This window comes from Vicia villosa, linkage group LG2, assembly GCF_029867415.1.
Source record: "Vicia villosa cultivar HV-30 ecotype Madison, WI linkage group LG2, Vvil1.0, whole genome shotgun sequence".
Lineage (NCBI taxonomy): Eukaryota > Viridiplantae > Streptophyta > Magnoliopsida > Fabales > Fabaceae > Vicia > Vicia villosa.
This window is the reverse complement of record NC_081181.1, coordinates 86,799,588-86,818,929: the sequence shown is the minus strand read 5'-3', so window position 1 is coordinate 86,818,929 and position 19,342 is coordinate 86,799,588. Positions and strand designations below refer to the sequence as shown.

General features: G+C 37.8%; 1 protein-coding gene across 1 annotated transcript in view; it reads left to right on the top strand.

Moving 5' to 3' along the window:
• LOC131651615 (preprotein translocase subunit SECE1) overlaps positions 1 to 19,342 on the top strand; it is a 39,547-nt gene extending 20,205 nt beyond the window's left edge. The window contains exon 2 of the mRNA XM_058921279.1: positions 1 to 19,342. This exon is cut by the window's left edge and continues 19,516 nt beyond it. The gene's annotated coding sequence lies outside the window, so the exon portion shown is untranslated.

Sequence of the window (19,342 nt, the reverse complement as noted above, 5' to 3'; positions counted from 1 at the left end):
CATGTTCTGATTCTGCTTCGACCATCTTCTGATGTCTTGCCAGACCATGTTCTGATGTTGCATGCTGAACCCTTTGAGACAAAGCTTCTGAGCGCTGAATTATGCGTACTCTTTATATATTTCCTGAAAAGGAAATTGCATTGGATTAGAGTACCATATTATCTTAAGCAAAATTCATATTATTGTTATCATCAAAACTAAGATAATTGATCAGAACAAATCTTGTTCTAACAATCTCCCCTTTTTGATGATGACAAAAACATATATAAATGATATGAATTTGCGATCAGAAAGAACAGATGGCAAAAGACAAATTACACAGCTATAGCATAAGCATATGAATATGTCTCCCCCTGAGATTAACAATCTCCCCCTGAGATAAATAATCTCCCCCTGAAATAAATACTCGAAGAACTTTAATAAAAGACTTCCCTGATTATTTCGGTAGAGACGATCATATAAGCTTCTGTCTTCAGAGAATTCATAGCTTCTGACTTCTGCTTCCATTGGACAGCTTCAGAACTAGAATTTCTTTAGATCCCTAGAACACTCACAGCTTCTGATTCCTGCTTCCATCTAGGACAGCTTCAGAACTTGAATTTCTTTGATCTTCTGAACATTCACAGCTTCTGACTTCTGCTTCCATCTAGGACAGCTTCAGAACTTGAATTTCTTTGATCTTCTGAACATTCACAGCTTCTGATTTCTGCTTCCATTTAGGACAGCTTCAGAACTTGAGTTTTCTGGATCTTTGGAACATTCACAGCTTCTGATTGCTTCCCTCGGATAGCTTCAGAGCTTTGAATTTCTACCAACACCACTTCATGCTAGATTTGTATCAGAACATTGTTGAATGTACCAGAGCATCATCAGAGCATCTCTACATCCTGAAATGTTACAAAACAAAAACTAAACGACAAAAGTCAGCATGAACGAGTCAGAACATAAAATGTATATTTGAACACATTCTATGTATCAGAGCCATATAGGCTGAAATAATGTATCAGAGCAAATAGAATTTTGTCAGATCAAATAAACAAATATGGATCAAATTCTATTATCAGTGCTTCTGATTTCTGAAGCTTGATAGCACTCAGCTTGCTTCAGTTTCCATGAGTTTATTCTTTTCACAGAATAACACTTCTTCTGGTTTTGCTTCTTGTGTTTGCTTTGAAGATTCTCTTCACTTCATTATACCTGCAAAACACTTAAACCATATAGAACTTGCAGTTCTTGTTAGTAAATGTGTGGGAGCTTTACCCAGCAACTGATAGATTAATCAAATCATTTATCATTTATCTTCTCCCCCTTTTTGTCATAACATCAAAAAGAATATTTCAAAAGATTCAGATGAATAAAACGACAAATAAAATCACTGGAATGTAAAAACAAAGAAACTTTTCATTGATAATCAAAAGATATTACAAAAGGTTCTTATGTTTAACAAGATGAGAAACATTCCTAGCAAATACATAAAAAGTCATCCCAAGAGGAAATGACTACAAAAATTAAAAACAGCACCCTAGCAAGACACACTCTGTGTCAACCCATCAAGAATCCCTGTGGACTCTTGTCTTCCAGACTAGAACCTCCACTGTAGGAGAGATCCAAGTGACCAAAGAGGAAGAGAGGGACAGTTCACAGACAGAGAGCTAATGTTGCAAACGGGGCTTTCCCTTAACATAGAAGTTAAGAATATCATTCTTAACCTCTTCCCATAACTCAAGAAAGTCTTCTATCTTTGGGTGAAAGTTGATAACAACATCAAAGAAGAGGTCTGACTTGAGAGGTATTAGGAGAGCCATCCCGAGATATGCAGAGATCTGTCGCCTTTGAGTCATAGATCTTCAACAGGCTTAGGATGAACGCTAGGTTTGAGCTAGGATATTTAAAAGAAAGAAAAAACTTGTTTGAGCAAGAGACGAAAACGGAAGAGAGAGAGAAAAAAAAAACTTGATGAGGAATGCAAAGAGATAGAGAAAGAGAACACAGATAGAGTGTAAAAGAGAAAATATAGGAGGGAAAAGAAACGTTTGAAGAATATAAAAAGAAAATAAAATGAAACAAATGATGGATAGCATTTAATGTTACGTGACGTGAGGAGAGATAATAATGACAAAAGACGTGACTAGCACAGTTACCTATGGTCGGCGTCCCTTCAACTGCACGCGCGCTTATCCATGAATAGTAACGACAGGTTTACCATCCCAAGATAAAACGTTACAGCTGTTTTGCTTTAACAGTGGTTCTGAATCAACTTAGACAATGAAACGTTAGTAATAACCGAATCATAATTTCTAAACGAATTCAATCAGAACTTCTGATTTAAAAAAAAATCACATTCATTTCAGAAGATACTCATACGTAAGAACTTCTCATCTTCTCATTCTGGGCATAAATCCATACTGATGTTCTTCAGAATGAACTTAAACCTATCTTCAGCCAGGGGTTTTGTGAAGATATCAGCCCATTGATGGTCTGTATCCACAAAGTTTAAAGAAATAATACCCTTCTGAACATAGTCCCTTATGAAATGATGTTTAATCTCAATATGTTTAGCCTTTGAATGAAGAATAGGATTCTTAGATAAACATATAGCAGAAGTATTATCACAGAATATAGGAATGTTACTCTCATATATCTGATAATCTTCTAACTGACTCTTCATCCAGAGCATTTGTGTACTGCAACCAGCAGCAGCGACATATTCTGCTTCTGTTGTTGATAGAGCAATAGTTGCTTGCTTCTTGCTATACCAGGAGATCAAATGACTTCCAAGAAATTGGCAACTTCCTGAAGTACTCTTTCTTTCAATTCTGTCTCCAGCATAGTCAGCATCGCAGAATCCTACTAAGTTGTATTCTTTAGATTTTCTGTAAACTAAGCCAACATTAGTAGTACCTTTCAGATACCTTAGAATTCTCTTAACAACAGTTAAATGAGATTCTCTAGGATCTGATTGGAATCTAGCACACAAACAAACACTGAACAGAATGTCAGGTCTAGAAGCAGTCAAATATAGAAGAGATCCAATCATACCTCTGTATAACTTCTGATCTACCTTCTTACTTACCTCATCCTTACCTAGGATGCATGTTGGATGCATAGGAGTTTTGGCTTCTTTGCAGTCTAGAAGATTAAACTTCTTCAGAAGTTCCTTCACATACTTGGTTTGGTGAACATACGTTCCTTCTGATGTTTGATTTATTTGTATTCCAAGGAAATACTTGAGTTCTCCCATCATGCTCATTTCAAACTCAGCCTGCATAGACTCAGCAAACTCCTTTCCAAGTGTAGCATTAGATGTTCCAAAAATAATATCATCTACATATATTTGACAAATTAAAATATCCCTTTTAAAGGTTTTACAAAAGAGAGTAGTGTCCACTTTTCCTCTAGTGAAGCCATTATCCAGAAGAAAAGAACTTAAGCGTTCATACCAAGCTCTGGGAGCTTGTTTCAATCCATACAATGATTTCTTTAGTTTAAAAACATGATTAGGAGACATAGAGTCTTCAAAACCAGGAGGTTGATGGACATAAACTTCTTCATCTATATAACCATTTAAGAAGGCACTCTTAACATCCATCTGATAGAGAGTAATGTTATGTTGAGTGGCAAATGAAATTAATAGACGAATAGATTCTAACCTGGCCACTGGTGCAAAGGTTTCTGTATAGTCAATCCCTTCTTGCTGACTATAACCCTGAGCCACCAGTCTGGCTTTGTTTCTTACCACTTCACCTTTCTCACTTAGCTTGTTTCTGAAGACCCATTTTGTACCGATTATATTGAATCCATCTGGTCTAGGAACAAGATCCCAAACATCATTCCTTGTAAACTGATTCAGTTCTTCTTGCATAGCAATTATCCAGTCTGGATCTTCTAGAGCATGATCAACAGAAGTTGGCTCGATCAAAGATACAAGACCTAATTGACAGTCTGCATTGTTCTTAAGGAATGCTCTTGTTCTGATTGGATCATCCTTCTTTCCAAGAATGACATCTTCTGAATGATCAGAGATGAGTCTGGATGATCTTCTTACAGGTGGTTCTTCAGAAATGCTTAGATCCTCCAGGGAAGCTGATACTTGATCTTCAGATTCTTTGCTTCTGAGAAGCTCTGCTTCTGATGCGTTGCTTCTTGGCTCAACTGCTTCTGATATATCAATATCACAATCTGCAAAATTATCAAACTGCTTTGGTTTTTCAGAACCAAGCTTATCATCAAACCTGATATTGATTGATTCTTCTACAATCAATGTTTCAGTATTGTATACTCTGTAGCCTTTTGAGCGTTCAGAATATCCAAGAAGGAAACATTTTTGTGCTTTGGAATCAAACTTACCAAGATGATCTTTAGTGTTCAGAATAAAGCAAACACATCCAAAAGGATGGAAATAAGAAATGTTGGGCTTTTTATTCTTCCACAATTCATAAGGAGTCTTATTTAGAATAGGTCTGATAGAGATTCTATTCTGAATATAGCATGCAGTGTTTATTGCTTCTGCCCAGAAATGCTTAGCCATATTGGTTTCATTGATCATGGTTCTGGCCATTTCTTGCAGAGTCCTATTCTTTCGTTCTACAACTCCATTTTGCTGTGGAGTTCTAGGACAAGAGAAATCATGGGCAATACCATTTTCTTTGAAGAATTCTTCAAAGAATCTGTTCTCAAATTCACCACCATGATCACTTCTGACCTTTATGATTTTACACTCTTTTTCAGATTGAATCTGAATGCAGAAATCAAAGAACACTGAATGAGACTCATCCTTGTGTTTCAAGAATTTTACCCACGTCCAGCGGCTATAATCATCTACGATGACTAATCCATATTTCTTCCCTCTGACAGATGCTGTTTTGACTGGGCCAAACAGATCAATGTGCAAGAGTTCTAATGGCCTTGAGGTAGAAACAACATTCTTGGACTTGAATGCAGGTTTGGAGAACTTGCCCTTCTGACATGCTTCACAAAGAGAATCTGATTTAAATTTCAGATTAGGGAGTCCTCTGACAAGATCCAGTTTGTTAATCTGAGAAATTTTTCTCAAACTAGCATGACCTAATCTTCTGTGCCAGACCCACTGCTCTTCAGAAACAGACATAAGACAAGTCACCTTCTGACTCATAAGATCTTGCAGATCTGTCTTATAAATGTTGTTCTTCCTCTTGCCTGTAAATAGGATTGAGCCATCCTTCTGATTTACAGCCTTGCAAGACTCTTGATTAAAGATTATATCATAACCATTGTCACTTAATTGACTGATAGATAAGAGGTTATATGTTAATCCTTCTACAAGAAGTACATTAGAGATGGAGGGAGAGTTACCAGACTTTATAGTTCCAGAGCCAATTATCTTGCCCTTCTGATCTCCTCCAAACTTGACTTCTCCTCCAGACTTAAGCACCAGGTCTTGGAACATAGACCTTTTTCCTGTCATGTGTCGTGAGCATCCAGAGTCCAGGTACCATGACATGTTGTGCTTTGTCCTTTTTGCAGTCAAGGATATCTGCAATAGGAATAATCTTATCCTTAGGTACCCACATCTTTTTGGGTCCTTTCTTGTTAGATTTTCTCAAGTTCTGATTGAACTTGGGTTTAACATTGTAAGCAATATGAGGAACAGCATGATAATTCTTAATGTGAGTTTCATGATATTTCTTAGGTTGTGTCACATGCTTTTTGGTGTGTGTTATGTGAAAACTTTGAGCATGTGAAGTGTGCCTAATATCATGGGAGTGGCCGTACTTGAACTGATCATACAATGGCTTGTATGTGAATTTCATTTCATCAACAGGTTCAAGTTTGTATGGGGTTTCACCCTCAAAACCAATGCCTACTCTTTTGTTTCCAGACACAGCATATATCATAGAAGCTAGCTGACTTCTGCCAATACTTCTAGATAAGAACTTCCTGAAACTTAAATCATATTCTTTCAGAATATGGTTTAGACTGGGAGTGGATTTTTCTGAATCAGAAGGAGATCCAACATCATTGGATAATTTTAAAAGTTTTTCTTTTAATTCACAATTTTCCAACTCAAGCTTCTTTGTTTCAAGTTCAAATAGCTTTTTCAGCTTTTTGTATTTGAGACTAATCTGAGACTTGAGTTCCAGAAGTTCAGTTAGACCGGAAACTAACTCATCTCTAGTAAGTTCAGAAAATACCTCTTCAGAATCTGATTCTGATGTAGATTCTGATCCGTCATCTTCTGTCGCCATCAGCGCACAGTTAGCCTGCTCATCTTCAGAGTCTGAATCATCTTCTGACTCATCCCAGGTTGCCATAAGACCTTTCTTCTTATGAAACTTCTTCTTGGGATTTTCCTTCTGAAGTTTTGGACATTCATTCTTGAAGTGTCCAGGCTCATTGCATTCATAGCACATGACCTTCTTCTTGTCAAATCTTCTGTCATCAGAAGATTCTCCACGTTCAAATTTCTTTGAACTTCTGAAGCCTCTGAACTTCCTTTGCTTGGTCTTCCAGAGTTGATTTAGCCTTCTGGAGATCAAGGACAGTTCATCTTCTTCTTCAGATTCTGATTCTTCAGGATCTTCTTCTCTAGCCTGAAAAGTGTTAGTGCATTTCTTGATATTGGATTTTAATGCAATAGACTTACCTTTCTTTTGAGGCTCATTTGCGTCCATCTCTATTTCATGACTTCTCAAGGCACTGATAAGCTCTTCCAGAGAAACTTCATTCAGATTCTTTGCAATCTTGAATGCAGTCACCATAGGACCCCATCTTCTGGGTAAGCTTCTGATGATCTTCTCTTACTCTCAATCCAGCAGTAAGAGTTTGAAATCTTGAAAACATCTTTTCAATGTCTTCATCATCCTCCATCTTGAAGGCTTCATACTTCTGAATTAAAGCGAGAGCTTTAGTCTCCTTGACTTGAGCATTTCCTTCATGAGTCATTTTCAAGGACTCATATATGTCATAGGCCGTTTCCCTGTTAGATATCTTCTCATACTCAGCATGAGAGATAGCATTCAGCAAAACAGTTCTGCATTTATGATGATTCCTGAAAAGCTTTTTCTGATCATCATTCATTTCTTGCCTTGTCAGCTTTACGCCACTGGCATTTACTGGATGTTTGTAACCATCCATCAGAAGATCCCATAGATCACCATCTAGACCAAGAAAGTAACTTTCCAGTTTATCTTTCTAGTATTCAAAGTTTTCACCATCAAATACCGGCGGTCTAGTATAACCATTGTTACCGTTGTGTTGCTCAGCAGAGCCAGATGTAGATGCAGGTGTAGACTTTGGAGTTTCATCAGCCATCTTTTACTGAAGCGTTTTTCTCTTCCTGAATCTTTTCTAAACACGGTTAAGTGCTTGCACCTTAGAACCGGCGCTCTGATGCCAATTGAAGGATAGAAAAACACTTAGAAAGGGGGGGTTTGAATAAGTGTGACTTTAAAAACTTGACAGATAAAAATAAATTGCACAGTTATTTTTATCCTGGTTCGTTGTTAACTAAACTACTCCAGTCCACCCCCGCAAAGATGATTTACCTCAACTGAGGATTTAATCCACTAATCGCACGGATTACAATGGTTTTCCACTTAGTCAGCAACTAAGTCTTCCAGAGTCTTCTGATCACACACTGATCACTCCAGGAACAACTGCTTAGATACCCTCTAAGACTTTTCTAGAGTATACAGATCCACACGATCACTCTAGTTACAACCTGCTTAGATAACCTCTAAGACTTCCTAGAGTATTCTGATCCACACGATCACTCTAGTTACTTACAACTTAATGTAATCAATTCTAAGAGTATTACAAATGCTTCTTAAAAAGCTATAATCACAAACTATGATATTTCTCTTAATGTTTAAGCTTAATCTCACTAATATATTACAACAGCAATGTAGTGAGCTTTGATGAAGATGAAGATTCTGAGCTTTGAGTAGAACAGAGATTCAGCAAGTTAATAGGCGTTGTTTTTGTTCAAAATCGTTAAGAATTAGTAACCTTGCTTCTCATCAGAACTTCATATTTATAGGCGTTGGAGAAGATGACCGTTGAACGCATTTAATGCTTTGCGTGTTCCGTACAGCATCGCATTTAATGTTATACGCTTTTGTCAACTACCTCGAGCCTTGTTCACGCTGTGTCTACTGACGTAGCCTTTAGTAGCTTTTAACGTTCCTTTTGTCAGTCAGCGTAGCTTGCCACTTGTACTTCCTTCTGATCTGATGTTTGTGAATACAACGTTTGAATATCCTCAGAGTCAAACAGCTTGGTGCAAAGCATCTTCTGATCTTCTAACCTTGAAGTGCTTCTGAGCGTGATACCATCAGAACTTCAGTGCTTCTGTTCTCTTGTTCTTCTGATGCTTCCATAGACCCATGTTCTGATTCTGCTTCGACCATCTTCTGATGTCTTGCCAGACCATGTTCTGATGTTGCATGCTGAACCCTTTGAGACAAAGCTTCTGAGCGCTGAATTATGCGTACTCTTTATATATTTCCTGAAAAGGAAATTGCATTGGATTAGAGTACCATATTATCTTAAGCAAAATTCATATTATTGTTATCATCAAAACTAAGATAATTGATCAGAACAAATCTTGTTCTAACATTAGGTAGCTTGAGGATCAAGTTTGGGCCATAAGAAGTTGGGCCTCTTTGCAAAGAAATCCATTTTGAGGCCTTTTATTTCACATTTTTCCTCTTAAAATCGACCAACTTTGACAAGGCACATCTCCCTCAATTTTTAAGATATGGAGGAGTTCTAGGACTTTTTGGAAACCTCAAGATGTCCTCTACAAGCCACTTTAGAAGATTTTTTCCATTTGAAGAATATATCTTGATGACATGGCTCCTGACAAAAAACTGCCTTTGGTTGACTTTCGAAAAGGACCCATAATCTTTTGATCCATATCTCTCAAATGAAGCATTTTTAGACTTGGCTTGTGAGACACAAAATTGTAGAGAATCCAATTTCATTCAAAATGAGCTTTGGATGGAAAATTTCTGATGTTCCATGTAGGAGTTATGGCTGGTCAAAGTTCAGTTGACTTTCTCCTATGAAAACCCTAATTTAGAAACTTTTGGAATTGTTGATTTCTGATCTTTCCTTGATGAACCATGATCAATCCTTGATCAAATGGTGAATGGTACTTCAAAATGAGGATGTTGACAAAAAATCAGGAGTCTTGACTATACTTTGACCACAGTTGACTTTTAGGTCAAACTAGTCGACCGTTGACTTTCTGAGCAATTGAGTGATCAATCCTTTGAATTGAGGCCTGAATTTTGTCATGGAAGTAGTTTAGAATGTCATAGACCATATGAGATGCCTTGGAGCTTTTGATAGATTGATTTTCTTCAGAATAATGAAAACCCTAGTTTCTTGAAACTTTGTTTAGGAGGGATGTCTTTGAGTTTTGAACTTCGATAGGAGTTTGATTTAAGAGAAATAAGATGGGAAAATTTTGGGGTATGACAGCTTCCCCTGTTCAATTTTCTTAAACCTGAAGATGTAGAGTGGTTTGTGTGCCAGTCGGTATCTGAAGGTAGAAGAGGATTGAACACTAGAATACCCAAGAATTTGCCTTAGCTGAAGTAGGGACTTTTGTCAGAGATGGGCTTAAAGATGCCATCCAGACCTTGAGAGAAAGTTTATTGGAGATGGGCTTAAAGATGCCACCCAGGTGTTTGGAAAAGATGTATGATTGAGATGGGCTTAAAAATGCCATCCAGCTTGATAAACTTGAGAGTCAGAATACGTCGTACGTTAGACCGTATCTGAAGGATAGACTTCTTTAGAACGAGTCGTACGTTAGAATGGGTCTAGTTTGCATCAGCAGATGTCTGGAAAACTGTGCGTTAGGCTGAAGGATGTGTCGTACGTCAGATCAGATCCAATTTGCATCCGTAGATGTCTGGAAAATCGTGCGTTAGGTTGAAGGATGAGTCGTGCGTTAGACTAAATCCAATTTGCATCCGTAGATGTCTGGAAAACCGTGCGTTAGGTTAAAGGATGAGTCGTGCGTTAGACTAAATCCAAATTGCATCCGTAGATGTCTGGAAAACCGTGCGTTAGATTGAAGGATGAGTCGTGCGTTAGACTAAATCCATATTGCATCTGTAGATGTCTGGAAAACCGTGCGTTAGGTCAAAGGATAAGTCGTGCGTTAGACTACCCAATTTGCATCCGTAGATGTGTGGAAAACCGTGCGTTAGGTTGAAGGAGCTTAGTATGTTGAGAAGTGTTTGTTGGAGATTGATCGTGTCAGCACCGTTCGTAGTAACTAAATTAGACTTGGGAAGGATGATCGTGTCTACACCGTTCGTGATGACAGAATTAGATCTTCGAATGTTGATCGTGTCAGTACCGTTCGTAATACTTGAATTAGATATTGGAAAGATGATCGTGTCTATACCGTTCGTGATGATAGAATTAGATCCTTAAAGGTTGATCGTGTCAGTACCGTTCGTAATACCTGAATTAGATCTTGGAAAGATGATCATGTCCACACCGTTCGTGATGATAAAATTAGATCCTTAAAGGTTGATCGTGTCAGTACCGTTCGTAGCAACTGAATTAGATCCTGGAAAGATGATCGTGTCTACACCGTTCGTGATGATAGAATTAGATCTCTTGTCGTGTCAGCACCGTTCGTAGTAACTGAATTAGACTGAGGAGGTAATTGATCGTGTCCACACTGTTCGTGATGATAGAATTAGATCTCTTGTCGTGTCAGCACCGTTCGTAGTAACTGAATTAGACTGAGGAGGTAATTGATCGTGTCCACACCGTTCGCGATGATGGAATTAGATCTCTGAGAGTTGACCGTGTCAGTACCGTTCGTAGTAACTGAATTAGATCTTTGAGAATGATCGTGTCATCACCGTTCGTGGTGAATGAATTAGATCTTCGAGCGTTGACCGTGTCAGTACCGTTCGTAGTAGGTGAATTAGATCCTGGAAAATTTGGAGATTTCGTTCATTTGTCTGTACCTGTATTCTGCAATAGGTGTAGCAATTTATATAATGTCATGATGTATGTGTTATGTAATGAGTTCTTCGAAATAAATGAGAAACTTTGTATGTTATGCATGAGTTTATCATGAGACACTATGTGCGAATGTATGCGATATATGATCTTGATTCGTATCATGTGAAGTATCCTGGTCGGGACCTCGATGTCTTTATTTTGTTTTGAAGATATGCAGTTGGGGATTTATGACTTCTTCTTAGGGATGAATAGTAATCTGATGTACCCTGACCGGGGATAAAAGATATTAGTAAACCATGTTGGAGAAGAGTAAAGTGTTGGAGAACCGACAATGTTTGAAGATGTAAACTCTGTTGGGGAGATATGTCTTTGTTGGACGAGTATGTTTGAAGGTATCTTCTTAATGATTACTCTGTGGGGATATGATCCCGTGTAACCGGCTTTGTGGGAAGGCATGAATGCTTTGAGTATTGCCCCAAGTGATTTATAACTCTTGCCATTCCTGGACTTATATTGATTAGGACACCCTACTGAGTATTGGTCAAGATGTCAAACTGGACTTGCATAGATTTGCCTCTGTTAGTAGGAACTTTGAAAAGATTCACCTCGCGAGGACTTTATGAGATGTGCATTATGGGCGACATGCCCCTAGTAATCATAGGCTCAAGACAATGTCCTATGTTGGTTGAGAAGTAACTTCAAATCTGCTTGGATGCATGCCTCTGATTGTTTTGGCATCCTTGAGATATTCTTGAAATCTTGACTTGATTGCCCGAGATTGATCGGGAAATAGTTTGAAATCCACTTGGGATGTATGCCTTTGACTTTTTGGCATCTGAGAGATTCTTCGAATCTTGACTTGATTTCCCCAGATTGATTGGGCAAAGCGTGCCATGCCCCTTGTAGACGTAGGAGACATTGCTTCTTGGAGTAATCTTGTCTGTAGGGATAACTTTCAGTCATTAGTTGTACCCTGTGCAAGTTCTTTCTGATGCTAACATTTGAAATTATGTAGCAGAATATGTTTAATAATGAATTCATGAGATGCAATGCATACGTCTGTCTTGAGTCTTTTTTGGAAAAACATTAAAACAGAAGATGTAAAAGCGTGATATTTATAAAAACATGATTTTTGTAAAAACGTGATGTTTGTAAAACGAAATATCAACTCAGCATTTTTGGTAAACCTTAAGGACTCAGGATACCCTTTTGGTGACAGTATGCTCTCGAACTAACCATACTTCAGTTAGGACTTTCAAGGGTTGTAACGTGGCTTGGTTCACGGTTTAAGAAACAAAGGATAATGGCTCAAAAATTTATTTATACCCATCCCCTTCTTCGTGATGTTCTTCGATCCTATGCTCAGTTAACTTTGCGTTTCAGTTTTAGCAACGCTTGAAGTTGTAACATTGACATTTGATGATGGTCGAAGTATCAGAGATTTAATTTGGACAGGCAGTCATCCTTTGTTGTAATACCTTCTTTTCGTCGAGGATTTGTAGTGACCTCTTTTGAAATGTTTTCTTTTGTCGATGGTTTTTTAGCAACCTCCTTTTTGACTTTGTTATCCCTAACTTTTGTCTGAACTGTTTATTTTAAGATTACAGTCAGCGGGATGTTTCAATTTTCGATAAGTCTCCTTCATAGGTTTTGACTTAATAGCTTTTTTTCTTCCCTTTTTTATGGATATTGACTGCCTGTCTTAATGGTTACAAGAATCCATCACTATTTGTATAACCAACGGCTAGCATAACTGAGTTAACTAAGTAACTACCCTGCCCCAGGTTATGATCAAGGGTTTTAATTAGTACAAGAAAGAAACTTCTACTTCTTAGGCTCAAAGGGGTTGACAAGGGATTAACATCCTTATATCTCCATTGTTTAGGAATTGAAACAATGCCTGTACATCGTCAGCATAGTCCGTTCAAAAGCATACTGTATGAAGTTGCGGTATCATTTTCGTCATCCTCTCTCAAAAGGCTTACAGCTTAGCAGGAGTTGAATAAACACAAAACATATGCAAAGTAAATACACAATTTAAAATGAGTGATAGCGAAATAATTTATTCAAGACAAACATATGCAATGTACTGATGATGATTATTAAAACAGATAATGTCTATCATGAGTCAAATGTTTAAACAAACAGGAAAGAAATTGCAAATGAAAGTAAAACTAATGATCTGAAAGTTCATCCTTCTAGACATTTAATCGATCTTGTCGTGATTAGGCATAGGAGCAGTGATCACTACAGGAGTTTTTGGATGGTTGAATTCAATTTCACCAGCATCGATCATGTCTTGAATCTTGTTCTTCAATGTCCAGCAGCTATTTGTATCATGACTAGGACTATCAGAGTGATATGCACACCTCACATTAGGATTATAGCTACGGACAGAAGTACTAGGATTCTTAGGGGGATCCTTTAAAGTGATCAACTTTGACTTCAACAGTTGTTGTAATGCTTGAGCCAGTGACATATTGATCTTTGTGAACTGACGCCTAGGTGCATCTGGCTTGTGTCTTTGTTGTGGAACTGGTGTAGAGATCAGAATTTTCCCCACAGATTGGTTGTGTTTCTTGCGACCTTTCCGATTGTACACAGCATTAGCCATATGAGGTTCCTTACGTGAGTTGAAGTCAATGATCTTGTCATCAATTAAATCTTGGATCTTATGCTTCAAAGGTCCACAATCCTCTGTATTGTGACCATGACTATTCGAATGATAGGCACATCTCGCATGATACTTGTACCCAGGAGTAGGGTTTGTAGGAATTGAATATGGAGGTAATAGAGTTATCAAGTTCTGATCGAGTAGTTGTTGGAGAACTTGAGACAACGACATACGTAATGGAGTAAATGACCGCTTAGGCTTGGATCTCTGATTATTTTGACCCCTTTGATGCTTATGTTGATTCTTCTCCTTCTCGATCAGAAGTGCCTTCAATTCTTCTTGCCCCTTGGCCAGGTTAAGGATCAAAGCTTGGAATTCAGCATTCTGAGCTTGGAGATTTTTGACAGATTGTTCAAGATCCATGATGCTGAAATAAACAGCGAGGGAGGATGAGAGACCTATTGTAAGAAACCTGTTATGCGATGTTATGGATGCAAATGCAATATTTTCAAGGATCTTTAGGAATTTAGTTAGCAACATTAGAAAATGATTTGGTCGCGTCTTTGTTTGAAGAATTCTGAATTTTGTCTTTGAACGTCCTTCTTCGAGAATCAAGCTCACCATATCGAGTGGGTCATCGCCTTTGATTCGAGATACCTCTGAATTTGAAATTATATGGCTAGAGGAAAATAAATCCTCTTGCCCCTTGTTAGGTGCTAAACCTTTGAATCGGAAGGTATGTGGCTAGAGGAAAATAAATCCTCTTGCCCCTCGATTAGGAAATCAGTCCTTGATAGTAGTCCCTGAGATTGTGCGCCCTAAATCCCTAGGATCCTTGAAAGGGTTAGTTAAATCATGTTATGCTTATGATGTCATGATGTCATGATGTTATGTGAATGCAGTTCATTAGACATAGCGTGAGATAGTAAGGGCAAACAAGTCCTTTTAACAAAACCTGCGAGGAAACAAAGGTTAGTAGCAAACACAAACAAGTCACACAAGTCACACACTTTCCTTAGGCTCGGCTTGCATGGAGTTTAGATCATGTGAGATACCCTTCCCCAAAGGTGTTTCTAAGGATAAGGATGATATCAACAACGGGTTCTATGAGTTATCCAGAATTGTCAGCCCTTCTAAAGCACCCTCGGACATGATACATTCGCATCATGCAATGATACTTTGAGAAAGGACCTATCTGAATTGTAGCATCGGGTAGCGACTAGTTCTCAACATTTGCCAAGAGTAGTCCCCCCACTACGTTCCTAAAGGCCAAGATGGGTTAAAGGTGACTAAAGGTCCTTGAGCTCCGGCGCACCCACAGACACATACATAGACCTCCCTCATTTGAGAAAGGTGTGCATATGACTATGGATTCCTAACTCAAGTGTGAACTTCATATTGACTCATCTCCCACATATGCGAAAGAGGTCGCCATGACTATGCCACTCCTAATCTTAAGTGTTCTTGAATCCAGGAATAGGATTCGTCCTTCATTTAATTCCCAAAGCGCCCCCTGAAAAATAAAACATACAAAGCAAACAATAGAAAACATTTAAAGTGTTCCTAAACTTTTAAGGTAACCCCTCTTTTATAAGAAAATTCTCCCCAACAGAGTCGTCAGTTCTGTAATACCGTGAACTGACTTTATTTGAAATGTACGGTAAGCAAGAGTCGCCACCGACTTTTATTTTATCCAAATATCAGAAAGGCTAAAAGAACAGGAAAAACCTTTTTAAAGAAAAACAGGGTTCAGGGGGTAATTTATGCAAAGGGAAGGTGTAAGTCACCCTTTGCATCCATGGTTATCCATGGGCTCTTAATTCCTTTGCTCTTTTGAAAATAAATGTAGAAGAAGAGAATACGAGCTTTAGCTCGTAAATGAGCGTAGCCATATTGAAGGTTTATGAAAAAAGTGTAGAAAAAGATTTTAGCCAGAGCAAGGCAATTAGGAGCAATTACCTTAATATTTGTAGAAAATTTCTTTTAGCCTTTCAGGGTGAAAGGGTCTATCCATACCATAAGAGGGCAGGAAGTCTTTCGTTTGGATGTTAACGGGTCATCGAATCTTCGTTCACCATAAGACTTTCCCATGCCATAGAGGGGCAGGTAGTTTAAGGGAAAGATCAGAATAGCCTTCTTTGTTAGGCAACCGGAGGATACCTCAGCACTTCGTAGGCAACTTCGAGGGACGAGATCATAATTAGTGTATCGAAGGCAGCATCAGTAGGGACTTATGATCTTTGCATTAGTCGAGGCAACATGGCTGAGGTAACCTCGTATTCGAGGGACATGGCTATTCTGCAAAACAAACACAAGGCAACAAGGCAACAGGCAACAGGAGGGGTTACCAAAAAAGTGTGCGTGGGTGCAACAATCATGTGATTAATTCAGAAATTTAATCTTATAATTAGTGATGCTAATTCAGTTTAAGGCTTGCACTCCATAAGATTACTAACCATACAATAATATAATAGGCAGATTAAGTGCCTTTAAGGCCAAGCAATACAGCCTCAGAGCAATTACAACTAATAATATGGGGAAGGGAAGAAGAAACCAGTGGATCTGACTCAAGTAATAATTAAAGCAGAATTAATAAACAAGGTTAAGATTTAGGGTTACCGACTATTGAGCTTTGGCGGTTGGCTAACCCTAAAAAATTGGGAAAAGAGAAAAGAAAATAAAAGGGGTGAGTGTATGGACAATTCATTTGCCTAATAACGTTAACCTTAATTTAATAAAAAATGGCAAAAAGAAATTAAATAAATATGAAAAAGACTTAGCTTTGATCTGATATGGTTGGTAGTCGGAGGTAGCCTCGAGGTTAACCCTGAAAAATGGGCAAAAATAAATAAAAGATGTGAGTGTAAAAGAGTCCATTGACTTTCGAGGTTTTAGCCCTGATAGCAATTTTATAATGCAAATAAGGAATAAATAATAAAATAAAAGAAAATAGAGTCGGGACTTAGCTTCGTAATAGGCGTGGCGCGTAGTCGGATGAAATCTTGTTGCTAACCCTGAAATTGTACCAAGAAAATTCTTCAGTGTATGACTGATCGAATGATGAACCCTGCTTTAGCTCAAAAGGCGAACAAAATATAAAATGATATTAAACAAATCCTCAAAGGTTCGTGGAACCGAAGGTTCGATTGAATAGATAAACCAAAATAACATCTAACAATTTTAGGGTTAAGCCGGATATTTCAATGATTTAAATATATAAACAAATAAAATTTAAAATTAAAGAAATTATATTGAAAAATCGATTTTTGATTAAAATAAATAAATAGTGCAAAATTTTTAAGAAGAAAAAGTAATTTTACCAAATAAGTGAAAATAAATAAGAAAAAAGAAAAAGGGAATAACCAAAATATTAAAAAGAAATAGAGAAAAGGAAACTTAGCTGCTGTGATTGGGTGTGGCCGGCGGTTGGAGGTCCATGATATGCCTTCAACTCTGGATGCGTTGGATCTCCCAGTGACAAAATCTGATGGCGGGAACGTGGGGTTCATGGTAGTCATTCGTGAGACAGCCGTATTGAGTCGTGAAAGGAAAACCTTGTAAAAATAATAATGGCACCGAGAGGGTTCGAACCCATGACATCCCGGTTGCCACGGAAAAGCATTTCCATCTGTACCATCTGTGCCGTTTGTAAAACCAACACAATCATAATATGATAAATGAAAAAGAAACGACCTGATGGAAATACGCGCGCAGGCTGGGGGAATTTCAAAATGAGCCAATGGGGCTTCACCAGATCATCGTCTTCTTCATTCTTTGTATGCCCAGATTTAGCTACGACGTAGCTTCCATTTTGCTGTGATTCTTTCTCTAGCCAAAACCTGTCACATTAGAACTCACGCTACAAGCACAATCAATCATGAATAAGAACCCAGATCGATAGAAAATAACAATACGAATTCAATGAACCTATTGATTGGGCATGAAATCGCTTCTATACAGAACCCCCATGTGTGAAGCAGTCGAACCCTAGCAATGGCCTTGTAGAATTCCTGCACTTAAACTTCAATCGAATAACACCGGAAGTTTGTAAACATGATTCTTAACACGAATATGCATTCAAATATAATTTATGATGAGTATAAGAGCATAATCGAATTAAAAAAAGGAAGGTATAAACGGGACTTATGGTAGCGCTATGCAGGGTGCTTTAGGCTTCAACAATGGTTGCAGTAGCTTCAGAGTATTCCCAGGAGTACGTTTTGATCTTCAATTTGGCCTAAGAACGCCTGCAAATTCCAAACCGATTCGAATTCTTCTTGATTTTTTCAAGTCTTTTAGGGTTCTTTCAGGCTGCAAAAACGTGAACCCTTGCATCTGGCCTTGCTCACTACTTATATTAGTGTAAAATAGGTCAACAAATTTGAGATGAATCTCTTTAAATCTTTACTTGAGGTTTTTGAGAAATTTGATTTGTAAAACCTTCTAAAATAGGCCAATTTCAATCCAATCTCTTTCAATTCTATTTTGCACGAAAATATATAGATTATGAGGTGTAATTGTGATTGGATTTGATTCAAAACCAATTTCCTTGCAAATCTTTTGATTTTCCTTAATTTTATTGATTTTTAAATGAATAAAAATTCTTATAAAATTAATAAAATCAAAAAAATTCGTGGCCAATGGTTTATGGGCTCCTAATACCATAAGGAAGGAGATTGGATCTTAAAAACATGGGCCCATTTGCAAAGAATCTTATTTTAAGGCCTTTTGCTTCACATTCCTTCTTCCAAAATTAGCCAACTTTGACAAGGCATCTCTCCCTCAATTTTTGAGGTATGGAAAAGTTCTAGGACTTTTTAGAAACCTTAAGGGGTCCTCTAACCAATGGTTTTGGTACCATGTCAAAATAAGTTTCCATGCTCCTTGTGTGTTCTTTTGAAAAAATGACTTCTGGTTGACTTTTGAAAAGGACCTATAATATCTTGGTCCATATCTCTCAAATGAAGCATTTTTAGACCTGATATGTGAGAGACAAATTTGTAGAGAATTCAATTTCCTTCAAAACAAGCTTTGGATGGAAAATTTCTGATGTTCCATGTAGGAGTTATGGCTGGTCAAAGTTCAGTTGACTTTTCCCTTTGAAAACCCTAATTTAGAAACTTTTGGAATTGTTGATTTCTGATCTTTCCTTGATGAACCATGATCAATTCTTGATCAAATGGTGAATGATACTTCAATATGAGGATGTTGACAAAAAATCAGGAGTTTTGACTGTACTTTGACCACAGTTGACTTTTTAGGTCAACCCAGTCGACTGTTGACTTTCTAAGCAATTGAGTGATCAATCTTTTGAATCAGAGCTTGAAAATTGGCATGAAGGTCCTTTGAGGCATATGAGAGGTTATGAGGTCCACTTGAATTGTCAGAACTTGATTTTTCTTGAAGAGAAGCAAAAACCCTAGTTGTGGGCTGTTTGTTTAGGAGAGTGTATATTGTGCTTACTTCTGGTATAGCCTTGAGCATGTGAATCAGAGTATATTGAAATATCATGGGCAAATTTTGGGGTATGACATGTCAAACGGACGATCAAGGGATCAAAAATTGGTTTTGCAATGTTTTGAATAATACAGAGGCCTTTGTTGCATCTTGGAAGTTGCAGAATGTTCTGTAGGTGCATCTACAGAACAAGTAAATGTTAGGGTAGTTCTGTAGATTCAGCTCCAGAATAAATCCAGATGTTATGAGTGTTGGATGCTTCTTGAGTTGTATCTATGAAAGCAAGTTTTTTTT